This window comes from Nicotiana tabacum, chromosome 3 (assembly GCF_000715075.1).
Source record: "Nicotiana tabacum cultivar K326 chromosome 3, ASM71507v2, whole genome shotgun sequence".
Taxonomy (NCBI): domain Eukaryota; kingdom Viridiplantae; phylum Streptophyta; class Magnoliopsida; order Solanales; family Solanaceae; genus Nicotiana; species Nicotiana tabacum.
Genome location: NC_134082.1, coordinates 33639422 through 33652355, shown reverse-complemented (window position 1 = coordinate 33652355; position 12934 = coordinate 33639422). Strand labels below are relative to the sequence as shown.

Below are 12934 nucleotides of genomic sequence, written 5' to 3'. Positions count from 1 at the left end.
CCAGGTGGCCAAGACCTGCACAATCAGATCCTTCGCAAATGAACCATAACTTAGTGTGTGAATTTCACGGCACACACGGTCACAGGACCGACGATTGCCGACAACTCTGAGAATAAGTAGCCCGACTACACAGAAAAGGTCCCCTCCGAGAATTCCTCAGCGACCGAGCCAAAAATCAGTTCCGGGAAAGGGAGGCAGTCAAGAAAAATGAAATAGATGAGCCACAACATGTCATCCACATGATCTTTGGAGGCATCGATGCTCCACAAGAACCATGGTCAGGAGAACAAAAATAACCATCACTAGGGAAAAGCGAACTCGAGGTTACATACCCGAGGTCGCCCTCACTTTCAGCGACGAAGACATCGAGGCTCTATCTCGGCCTCGCAACGAGGCATAGGTAATTTCTTTTCTTGTAAATACTTTTCAAATTAAGTGTGTGCTTGTGGATCCAGGTAGCTCGGCCAACATTATCAGGTCGAGGGTGGTGGAGCAGCTCGGACTTCTCGGCCAAATTGTTCCCGCCTCTCGAGTCCTTAACGGATTCAGCATGGCAAGCGAAATAACGAAAGGATAAATCACCCTCCCGGTCAACGTGGCTGGCACAACCCAAAATGTCAAGTTTCATTTCATCGAAGGAGACATTGTAGACATGTAATTTTTGAGCCTCCCCAAGATTTACATATTTTAGCATTTAAATATTTAGTTTAGGCCTAATATAGTTATTTCAACAAGTTTTGATTCTTTTACTTTATTTTGTCACAAAAAATAAAAATTACAAAAATTTGTCTCATTAATGTTTTGTAGTCATTTTTAATCTTGAAAAAAATACCAAATATAGTTTCATTTTAAATTTATCTTTAATAGTTTATTTTAATTAATTAGGAGTGATTTTACATTTTATAGGTTCTTTATACTATTGTACAAGAAGAATTGGATTCGGGTCTATAGTTTATGAATTTTAATTTTAGCTTAATTTTAATCCAATAATACATAGACTCAATCCAAAACCCCAAAAGCCATCTTAGCCCATAATCCCAAGCCCAATACCCTTAGACCCATCAGATTTTATGACCTTTATACCCTAACCCTACCTTCTTCTTCATGTACACATTTTAGACACAACCTAGACCTAGAACATAAGCCATCAGCACACAAAAAAACAAAAAAAGTACCTAGAAATTCCTACTTGGACAAACCAGTCGCAGAGACCTAATAACAAGAACCCCACCCCCTATCGACTCATCTTCTTCTTCAGAGAAGAAGCAGCCTTTTTCCATGGCTTTTTCTTAACCAGAAAACAACACCCCACAGCCGTTTCTCCTGTTTTTGTTGACAACCAAAAGACCTAAAAACACAAAAAATGGTGGAACCCTAGATTTAGGATAACAATCGTTTCTGATTTTGGAAAATAGACACATGTGTTGCATCATCAACTCCACCACACCCCTGACGAGCCCCCGTCGCCTCTTCTTCTTCTCCCCATTCTCACCAGAGTTCGCCAGAAGCCAGAACTCACAGCCATCGATCCTCTCAACCAAGAACCATTGCTCATACCCTCCTCCATCTTTAGCCATTTTTGATCATTTTCAACACCCAAAATATACCGGCTGTTCCTATCTTCTACACACCCATAACCAAAAAGCTGCAGCACACACACAAGGGAGCAGAACCCGGTGACCACTCTCAAATCCGCCGAACACACCAACCAGCGAACCCTGCTTCTGAACAACCAAAAACGAGCTAAAATTCCAGTTTATTCTCTTGATTTTGGTCTCAAAGATAGAGTTTGTCCGAAGTTGATTTAATTCACCGTCTGAGGTCCAAGTTCGTCGTTCCGGTTGGAGTACATCTCGTCTTGATGTTTTGGGATTGGATCGCTGCTAGAATTTGCATATCCAGATTCATTTGTACCTTTTCTAATCATTTTAAATATCAATTGAAAGCTCATTTTCAGATTCAAATAGCTGAGGTTCTCTCTTATCCCTCTGACTTATGAACCCATTATTTTCTTTTCTTGGTGTTGCTTTGAGGTTTTGCTATTTAGTTAATGGCTTTATTCCCATTATGAGGTTTTGTTAATGATGACCTATTTTCCTATGACATTAATCTCGACTAGCATAAAGGCTTTGGGATAATCTCTGTTAATTGTTAACTTGGGGTTAATCAATTGGATGCATGAATTGAGCTTCACCACAATATTAAAATTTAGCGTCTCTCAGCCTAAGTGGATAATGGCTTTTTGATTTCTTAGATTTGAATCTATTCACATAACGATCTTTAAATTTTGACAAATATGCGGGACTTCCGTGATGTTAAGCTTAAGATTTTGCTTTTCTTAGTTAGTAATTTAATATCAGTTTTTGACCGCATCTTCTTTGGTTCTTTTTGCCATGTTCATGAGGTACGTCTAATTCTTGTTATGTACTAAGTACTATTTTGGATATGGTCATTTCCTATGGAACTTCATTTTTAAGTTTGAACGGTTTATCTCGATTATGCTACATATAAATGATGTGTGATTACGGGCGTACTCTGTTTGTTTTGTAATTGTTTGTTTCAGTTCTTATGCTCGTCTAAAGCCAAAATGTATTTCTCATGAATTATGTCCTGAAGGACCAAAATGGATGCATCATGGAACTGTATTCTCAGCCTCACATGAAATTTCGTACTACATGTACCATAAATTAATTCCAAAGTCAAAAAATGAACTAAAATGAGGAGCAATTTAATATATCATCGTGATTGTGTACACGTTCACGTCACATAATCGCGATTTTAAAAACAAAATCGGAGTATACGTTCGCGCAACTTCAACTAAACTTTCTTAATAATAACAATAATAAAGCGTTATTAATTGTGGACACGTACGCGTGACATGATTTTTGACGCGTGACCTATTTTAAGATAATATCCTAATTAAAATAGGTGGACGCACATAGGTTCTAAAATAAGTAATTAGACAATTTAATCAAGCCAGGTATGATTACAACGACCGTGCTAAAACCACGGAACTTGGGAATGCCTAACACCTACTCCCGGGTTAACAGAATTCCTTACCCAGATTTCTGTGTTCGCAGACCATAAATAAGAGCCAACTTCCTCAATTCGGGATTTTAAACCCGTGACTTGGGACACCATAAATTATCCCAAGTGGCGATTTTGAATTTGAATAAATAATCCCGTTTCGATTGCCACTTAAATTGGAAAAAAACTCTCTTATACTCTTATTCGGGGTAGAAGAAGGAGGTGTGATAGCTCTGGCGACTCTGCGGGGGACAAGAACCCAGATCTTCTGGTTCAGGGTTCAAGAATTCGAGCTTATTTTGTGATCTTTATTTGGCTTTATTTATTGTTCATATTACTGTATTTGTTTTCCTAATGTACTAATTGCCGCTTATTTTACTGCTCTGATATTATTTGAATTGTATTAAACTATCTTTTTACACTTCCCATCTGAGTCTTCTAAAAAATGGTGCACACGTTCGCGTGACCCACTTTTCTGTTAGAAGTTACACCAATTGAGCGAGTTTAGGCCAGCAACAAGGCCCGGTAGACTTTTGTTCTCCCGGTACGTTGCCCCCATCTTGGCTCGAGCTGTCCGCTCGGGTAAGCCAGGTCTAGAACACAACCCCAGGTTTAAACCTAGAATAACATAACCTCATGTCGAATCCCTAGTAGGAACATTTGTTTGCATCACGTGCATTCGACTTAGGGAACTCAACACAGGGGTTGGGTCCGTATAGGACAAGTGTACCCAAAAATAAAAGATTATCCTGATGCATCTTATATGCTACATATTCCATTCTTCAAGGGTAAAAAGGGTCATTTGACGGACCAATGATGGTTTAGGGTAAATGAGTGAGAAAAGAGGGTGAAGTGTGAAAATAAAGCAAGTAGGGCGCAATTATATTTTCTTTCACATTTTGTTAAGAAAAAGACAAAAAAACATGAAAAATTCATCTTTCGGAGCGTGATATGTAGGCAGACCACATAGGGTACGTTCTTCCTAGTAAGTCTTAGGTTCTTGGCTTCGCGGGGTCTTAGCCAAATCTTGCATGTCTAGCCACTTTTGGCCACATCGGTTATTTTGCAAAATATGGCTATTTTCTCAAAAGTGTTTTGTTTAGTTGTTTGGAGAGTCTTGAATCCACAATTAGGCATCTCTTTACTTTAAGGCTCATCCTTGTCGAATTTTCATTCTAGCCGTTTTTGGCCACATCGGTTGTTTTGCAAAATAGGGCTATTTTCACAAAAGTGGTTCAATTAACACGTCTTAGAGTCCTAGGTCCACAACAAGATGTTCTCTTTAGTTTAAGATCCATTACCTTGAACTTGCATGCTTATCCATTTTTGGCAACATAGGCCATTTCTACAAGTAATATTTCCATGTCTTAAAGGTCTTTTGTTGAGATTGCACTTCTAGCCACACTTTGGCCACATAAGCCATTTTACAAAAATAGCCTCAATCATATCTTGCATGTGTCCAATAGGGAGTGTTATTGTCTAACATAGTGTTCTAAGTTTTTAACTCTATTTGGTTTTAGTTTTTCATACAGGTGTGGATCTACTTACCGGAGATTGAGCATGACAGACACCCGGGGACCATCCAATCAGGACCTCTGCATCCAGGAGTTGCTTAAGGAGATCTTTTTTATGTTTTGAGTCTATTTCTTTTTATGTTGTCTTGTACTTTATAGTCCTGTCCAGTAGTAAGGATTCTTTTAGTTGGTGTCGGAGTTTGTCGTAGTATAGATGAGTTGAGTCTCTCATTATCATATTTCCTGTTTTGTATTTGAAAATAAAAAAATGTTGTAATGAATAATCCAAAAAAAAATATTTTTTTAGTTTAATTTATCTATTACTTTTCTGAACTATGCTTGGTCTGATTCATGCGGCGTCATGATACGTAGGCAGCCTACATAGGGCTCGATCGAATCATTTTTTAATTTTTTTTAAAAGAAAAAAGAAAAAAAAGAGATGAAATTATGGGATGTGAGAAATGAGAGGATAGAAAAGAGTGATAATTAGAAAAAAGAGGGAAGAAAATAAAAACCAAGGAGTGCTAGAAAAGAAAAAAAGAGAAAAAAAAGCTAGGAGAGAAAAATTGGGATGATGCCATATGACCTCGCGACCTTCGACTTCATTCTAGAACCGTTAATTGATGATAGATTCATTGCAAGTAATGTGATATTATTACCTAATAAATGCCATAACTCTAACATGTTAGCTTTGTTTTGCTCCTCCTTGTTATCCTTGTTATTAATCACAGGAAGGTGCTTAGTTTGTGGTATTTGGGCGAGTCATCCATACACGCTAGGTCAAATAGCAAGACAAACATGACTAGTAAGGAATTGGACATAGGTGTTGTTGATCTGTCAGGGGGGATTGTAGAATCGGAATTTGAGTTGAAAGAAAAGGCCCGAAGGTTGAAACACTAGATAATAGAGATGTACCAGGCTTGGATTAGTGGGCATCCTCTACCCTCATTCCCCACTAACTACATTGAAAATCCTGCTTCCGTCCCACTACCATCACAATCCCAGATTCACGCTGCTGCTGATTTCTCCCCACAACACGTCCCAGGCTTTACCCCTTTGCCACAACTACCTTGGCACCTTGTCCCAGATTTTTTATGCTCCACCAGCCAATACAACATCATATCGTGCGTCATTAACTACTCTCATTTTTGCAGCTCCTCCACATGCCACCATCCCTCTATCTTCTAGTGGAACCTTGTTCAAAGTTCCCGATGCCCAATAATATGCTACAAAACCAACTTTCAAGACCTCGAATCCATACTTTTGCACTCCTCATTTTGGGCCTCCCGTTAAAATTGAAAAACCCGCTAAAATTGTGGAGCAAGATGATGTATTTAGAAAACGTGTGTTGTTTGCAAAAGGGTGTTCGAACGGTGTTGGGACGAGTTGGAAAAAGCCAAAGTTGGTGGTACTAGGGATCACAAGCAAGCCTGTTGTAGTTGTGAAAGTGTCTCCCATTACCCCTGTTGTTATTAAACTAGTGACTCAGTTGCCAGCGGTTGAGACAAAGGATGTCCCGTAGAACTACAAACGAGCAATACTGACACACAAGGGAAAAGAAGTGTAGGAAGAATTTGTTGAGATCGGAGGACCGTCTCATTTCGGAGGATGTTTTACCTCCGAAGAATTGAGGATGGACAAGTTCTCCAAGGATAGCCAAATGCCAGTGAAAACCGGTTATCGAGGAAGAGGCCGAAGAGTTCTTGAAAAAGATGAAAGTGCAAGGCTATTCCATTGTTGAAAAATTAAGGAATACTCTAGCTAATATTTCTTTGGTGTGTTTGTTGATACATTCGAATAAACACCGTAGGGCCATAATGAAGATTCTGAACGAGGCACATGTTCCTGATAAAATCACAGTGAATCAATTGGAAAAGATTGCTAGCAGGATCTTCGAAGCAAATAGGACCACTTTTGCAGACGATGTACGAAACACAATCGAGCTCTTTATATCACGGTGAAATGCGAAAATTATTTTTCACAAGGGTGTTGGTTGATAATGGCTCCAGTGCAAATATTAGCCCTATGTCCACTTTGCAAAAGTTGAAGATCGGCACTGAAAGAATCCACATGAATAGTTTATGTGTTCGAGGCTTTGATGGGGTTAATCAATTGGATGCTTAGATTGAGCTTCACCACAAGATTAAAATTTAGCGTCTCTCGGCCTAAGTGGATAATGGCTCTTTGATTTCTTAGATTTGAATCTATTCACGTAACGATCTTTAAATTTGGACAAATATGCGGGACTTCAATGATGTTAAGCTTAAGATTTTGCTTTTCTTAGTTAGCAATTTGATATTAGTTTTTGACCGCATCTTCATTGGTTCTTTTTGTCCTGTTCATGAGGTACGTCTAATTCTTCTTATGTACTAAGTATTATTTTGGATCTGTTCATTTCCTATGGAACTTTATTTTTAAGTTTGAGCAGTTTATCTCGATTATGCTACATATAAATGATGTGTGATAACGGGGCGTACTCTGTTTGTTTTGTAATTGTTTGTTTCAGTTCTTATGCTCGTCTAAAGCCAAAATGTGTTTCTCATGAATTATGTCCTGAAGGACCAAAACGGATGCATCATGGAACTGTATTCTCAGCCTCACACAAAATTTCGTACTACATGTACCACAAATTAATTCCAAAGTCGAAAAAATGAACAAAAATGAATATTCTTAGCTTGCTTTAGGCGCGATTTAATATATTATCGTGATTGTATATACGTTCGCGTGGCATAATCGCAATTTTAAAAACAAAATAGGAGTATGTGGTTGCGAACCTTCGACTAAACTTTCTTAATAATAATAATAAAGCGTTATTAATTGTGGACACGTATGCGTGACATGATTTTTGACGTGCCAAACAAATAGGAACATGTACGCGTGACCTATTTTAAAATAATTTCCTAATTAAAAGAGGTGAACACACATAGGTTCTAAAATAAGTAATTACACAATTTAATCAAGCCAGATATGATTAAAGCGACCATGCTAAAACCACAGGATTAGGGAATGCCTAACACCTTCTCCCGGCTTCACAGAATTCCTTACCCGAATTTCTGTGTTCGCAGACCATAAATAAGAGTCACCTTCCTCAATTCGGGATTTTAAACCGGTAACTTGGGACACCATAAATTATCCCATGTTTCGACTCTGAATTTGAATAAATAATCCCGTTTTGATTGTTACTTAAATTAGAAAAAACTCCCTTATACCCCTATTCGGGGTAGAAAAAGGAGGTGTGACAGACATGAGGTACAACACATTGCTAAGAAAGCCGTGGATACACTACATGAGAGCAGTACCATCCACCATCCACCAAATGATGAAATTTCCGACAAAGTATGGGATAAAAACCATCTACAGAGAACAACATGAAGCAAAAGAGATGTTTGCGATGCACGATGTGGCATCGGCGCCAATACCTCCACCGTCGAAGGATCCAAAGGATAAGCAAACAATAAAATTGTCACGACCCAAACTGGAGGGCCACAACTAGCACCCGACCATACTTGCCGAGTGCCAACGTACATTTTATCTAACCTTTTTTTATTATCTTTTAGGGTTGACGAGATCAATATAAATGGTAGACATGGATCATGGACAACCAACAATAAATTATGATGGCATGAACATACATAACATGGTATGACCAGACTATCAAGAAACTACATATAAGGTACGAGCTACCACGCCACCATGAAAGACTATACAACAAAAACCAGCCGACAAGGCATACCAAAATATACATGAGTCGACACCTGTCTATGAGCCACTAAATAAACATAAGTGCTGCAACATAGCCGGAACAGGGCCCCGACATACCCATAATGTCTATAACAAAATGCATACCAAGACCATGGCAAGTCTGGAGAAGGGATCTCGCCAATCACTGCTGAACTGGACAACCTACTGTGGTGGGGGAGCTGCACCTGCCTGTCTATCAGGGCCTGCAACACGACATGCAGTGTCCCCAAACAAAAAGATGTCAGTACAAATAAAGTAGTGAGTATGTAAGGCAGGGAACCATAAATACGAACAGTAATGTAAGTAGGGATAGATAATATACAACATAGAACATCTGGGTACCTCTGAGGGCTACTAACATGAAATACATGATACATATGTATGTACACATAAACTTTTAAAACATATGCCTCTGTGGGCATCATCATCATCATATCGTACCCAGCCGTAATAGGCTCGGTAAAAAAATGTACCCGGCCATCATAAGGCTCAGTAGAATCGTACCCGGCCACGTGGAGCTCGGTAAAACCCAACTGATCAGTGGTTGCACAATAGGTGTCGTACCCGGCCGACTATAGCACGGCTCGATAGAGTAAAATAGATACATATATATAATGCATGCTCGACTCATGGAATCACATTCTAAACCTTTCGGAGTGACATAAGGTCGGTATCCTCTGTACACGTTATTGGACTAACTCTTCACTATGAACCTTATAAGAATCAGCAAGTACCAACAACATTGATAACATAAGAATAAGAGAAGCAGCATTAACATCAATCGTTCCATAAGAGGGAAAGCAATGTAAGTACTGCTAGCTTCTAAGAGTAGAGTATCTTTGGAAGCTCGTTCATTACATTATGTACAATCGGAGTCGTGCAAAAGAAGGAAAGGGATAGCCTCACATACCTTGTATATACTGCCCCAATTGCAAGCTATACAATTGTCAGAACTCCTTAGTCTACAATAAGAGAATCGATACTATCGTTATCATTTAAGCGTCATAACTATTATGTATCGGCCACAACCTATTTTACGCTGAAACGGACAGCACCTCCCCTATATATATGACTTCACACCATTCAAAATAATCACCAAACAGCCCAAAAAACATCAATAATAAACATATTGAGCCTCCCAAAATAGTCCACGCACAACCTAATTACATCATACATACGACGGCCACCGTAGTCGTGTCAAACGACCCGGAAATGCTACGAATAACTATCAGCCCACAACCCTACATATATATGGTGTTTCTCCACACCCTTCCACCTCCAAAACTCCACAAAATAGTAGTAAAACACGCAGCCCAACAGCAACACAAAACAGTCCACAAAACAGTCCGCGACAAGTGAATAACTCGAACTCATGGCTTCCGATCACCGTCCCGTGAGTTCTTACATGTATAGAACGAATTACCATGAATTAACAGCAGATAAAAATGTATGAAAGATGGTAGTAACTTACCTTACTTGTTGGATAACTCAGCCCTTCCCTTGGTTCTTCAAACTCTAGGTTTTACCTTCAAATAGAACTTGAAAGAGAGGGAAAATCGATTAGGGTTTGTGTGGGATTTTTGGGGAGGGGTTGCAGGGGTTAACTTTGGTTTTGAGGGTCTGAAATATGGATGAAATAACTGAGTTCATAACCCCTTAAAATTCCTCTCTTGTCGGACTTAGGTCTTTTAATTTTGTCCTATCGATTTGGCAAGTAGATGATGCACCTACTTGTCATCTACCAATCTGCGCAGGCTTGCGAAAATATGAATATCTCTATACTCCAAGATCGTATTGACAAAAAGTTTAATGCGTTGGAAACTAGACTTATAAATATTTAATTGGGTGGGTATAGCACCCTGTAATTCCTTGTAAATTAGGAGAAAAGCTTAGAAACATTTGACCTAATGTTTAAGTAAAATTATGAACCTAAGTTGCGACAACGTTTGTCGACTTTTGTTTCATACCTCGTTTGACTTCAAGACTTATGATACAGATATTATATGATTCAAATACCTTAATACATGACCTCTTGAGTGTATTAAGAACCTCTAGGTTTACCTGAAAATACGAGTTACAACATCCTTGATTCGTTTAACTTCTAATACTTGTTAATCACCCTTATACACCCTTGTATCACTTAAGACCAATAGGATTAACTCCTTATCATCTCAAAGGTAATTCCTTCTTGGATTTATGTTAACTAATATATGGCATGAACTAACGCGTGTGGATATGGGTTGTAACACTCTTCCCCCCTTAAGAACATTCGTCCTCGAATGTATGGGTTCGTGGGGAGTTTAAATCATCGTGGATTCCGGCCAAGTTTCTCCCATAAATAGAGGACAAACTTGCAAGCGGTTAACTCAATGTATGGCCTTACAAGAGTATGCAAAGCATTATGGACATGTACATTATCTTCATATCGCTATTTTGTATTAAGGAAGAGTATTCTCAAGTTATTGCTTACCTCATAGAGCCATTTCACCTTCCAATGTATCATGTGTTCCACCAGCATCCTTGTTATCTTCATTCTGGAATAGGTATGGGTATTTAGACTTCATCTCCTCTTCTGCTTCCCATGTTATTTTTTCCATATTCTTGTTCCTCCACAATACTTTGACGGAAGCAACATCTTTTGTTCTCAGCTTGCGGACTTGTCGATCTAATATCGCCACTGGCACTTTTTCATATGATAGGTCCTCTGTAACTTGTACATCTTTGATAGGGACGACTCGAGAAGGGTCTCCAATACATTTCCTCAACATAGATACATGGAATACCGGGTGGACAAATTCCAATTCGGATGGCAATTCTAACTCATAAGCAACCTATCCAATCCATCGAAGAATTTTATACGGCCCGATATACCTTGGACTCAGCTTACCTTTCTTTCCAAAACGCATAATACCCTTCATTGGTGGGATCCTCAGGAAAACCCAATCACCAACCTCAAACTCCAGATCACGACGTCGGACATTGGAATAAGATTTTTGCCTGCTTTATGCCATCCTCAATCGCTCCTGTATCACTTTCACCTTATCAATAGCTTGGTGAATCAAATCTGGCCCATATAATTCTATTTCACCGACTTCGAACCATCCAACTGGTGATCTACATCTTCTCCCGTATAGTGCCTCGTATGGGGCCATTTTAATACTGGAATGGTAGCTATTATTGTAGGAGAATTCTATGAGTGGAAGATGGTCATCCCAATTTCCCTTAAAATCTAGAACACATGCTCGTAGCATATCTTCCACTGTCTGAATGGTACGTTCAGCCTATCCGTCAGTCTGCGGATGAAATGCAGTGCTGAGATTCACTTGTGTGCCTAAACCCTTCTAAAAAGACCTCCAAAAGTTAGCTATAAATTGAGCTCCTCGATCTGATATAATAGATACCGGCACACAATGAAGCCTAACAATCTCCTTGATATACAACTTCGCATAATCTTCAGCCGTGTAAGTTGTCTTAACTGGCAAAAAATAAGCACATTTTGTAAGTCGATCAATTATCACCCAGATGGAGTCAAACTTATGATAAGAGCGAGGTAATCTAATAATGAAGTCCATATTAATCACCTCCCATTTCCAGGTTAGAATCTCTATATTCTGAAGCAATCCACTGGGTTTCTAATGTTCTATCTTTACTTGTTGACAATTGGGACACTAGGCTACAAATTCTGCAATAGACTTCTTCATGTTATCCCACCAATACTACTCCTTGACATCATGATACATCTTTGTCGAGCCGGGATGGATGGAATATCGGGATTGATGAATCTCATTCATAATCTTCTCTTGCAACCCTGCCACATTAGGCACACATAATCGGCCCTAGTATCTCAGTGCCCCATCTCTTCCGATCTCAAAAGCCATACTTTTACACTGCTGAATGCTCTCTCTTAATCGTACTAAGATAGGATCTTTATATTGCCGTGATTTTACCTCGGCTACCAAAGATGATTCTGATGTATTCTGTACAGTAACACCTCCGTCATCAGAGTCTAACAATCTGATTCTCATATTGGCTAGTTGATGAAGCTCTTTAGTCAACCCCCATCTACCTGCCTCAATATGTACTAAGCTTCCCATTGATTTACGGCTGAGAGCGTCTACCACAACATTGGCTTTACTGAGATGATACAATATCTCGACGTCGTAGTCTTTCAATAATTCAAGCCACCTACGCTGCCTCAAATTCAACTCTTTCTACTTGAAGATGTATTGTAAACTCTTGTTATCTGTGTAGATGTCAACATGGACACCGTATAAGTAGTGCCGCCATATCTTTAAAGCATATATTACTGCAGCCAATTCCAAATCATGGGTTGGATAATTCTTTTCATGCTTCTTCAATTGTCTTGATGCATAAGCAATCACCTTCCCACGCTGCATCAATACGCACCCCAAACCTATACCTGAGGCATCACAATATACCACATAACCTTTTGTTCCTTCAGGGAGAGTGAGCACTGGTGCAGATGTCAATCGATTCTTCAGCTCCTGAAAACTACGTTCACAAGTGTCAGACCACTGGAACTTGGTAGCTTTCTATGTTAACTTAGTCAATGGTGATGATATAGAGGAAAACCCTTCTACAAACCGCCTATAATATCCTACTAGCCCTAGGAAGTTGTGGACTTCTGATGG

The 12934-nt window shown here is 39.2% G+C and overlaps 1 long non-coding RNA gene across 1 annotated transcript; it reads left to right on the top strand.

The window, feature by feature from the left end:
• The first annotated feature begins 1091 nt into the window (after positions 1-1091).
• Positions 1092-4856, top strand: LOC142179412 (uncharacterized). The gene is made up of 2 exons (XR_012707457.1): positions 1092-1972; positions 4548-4856. It is a non-coding gene; the product is annotated as an uncharacterized LOC142179412 (long non-coding RNA).
• The last annotated feature ends 8078 nt before the right edge of the window (positions 4857-12934 follow it).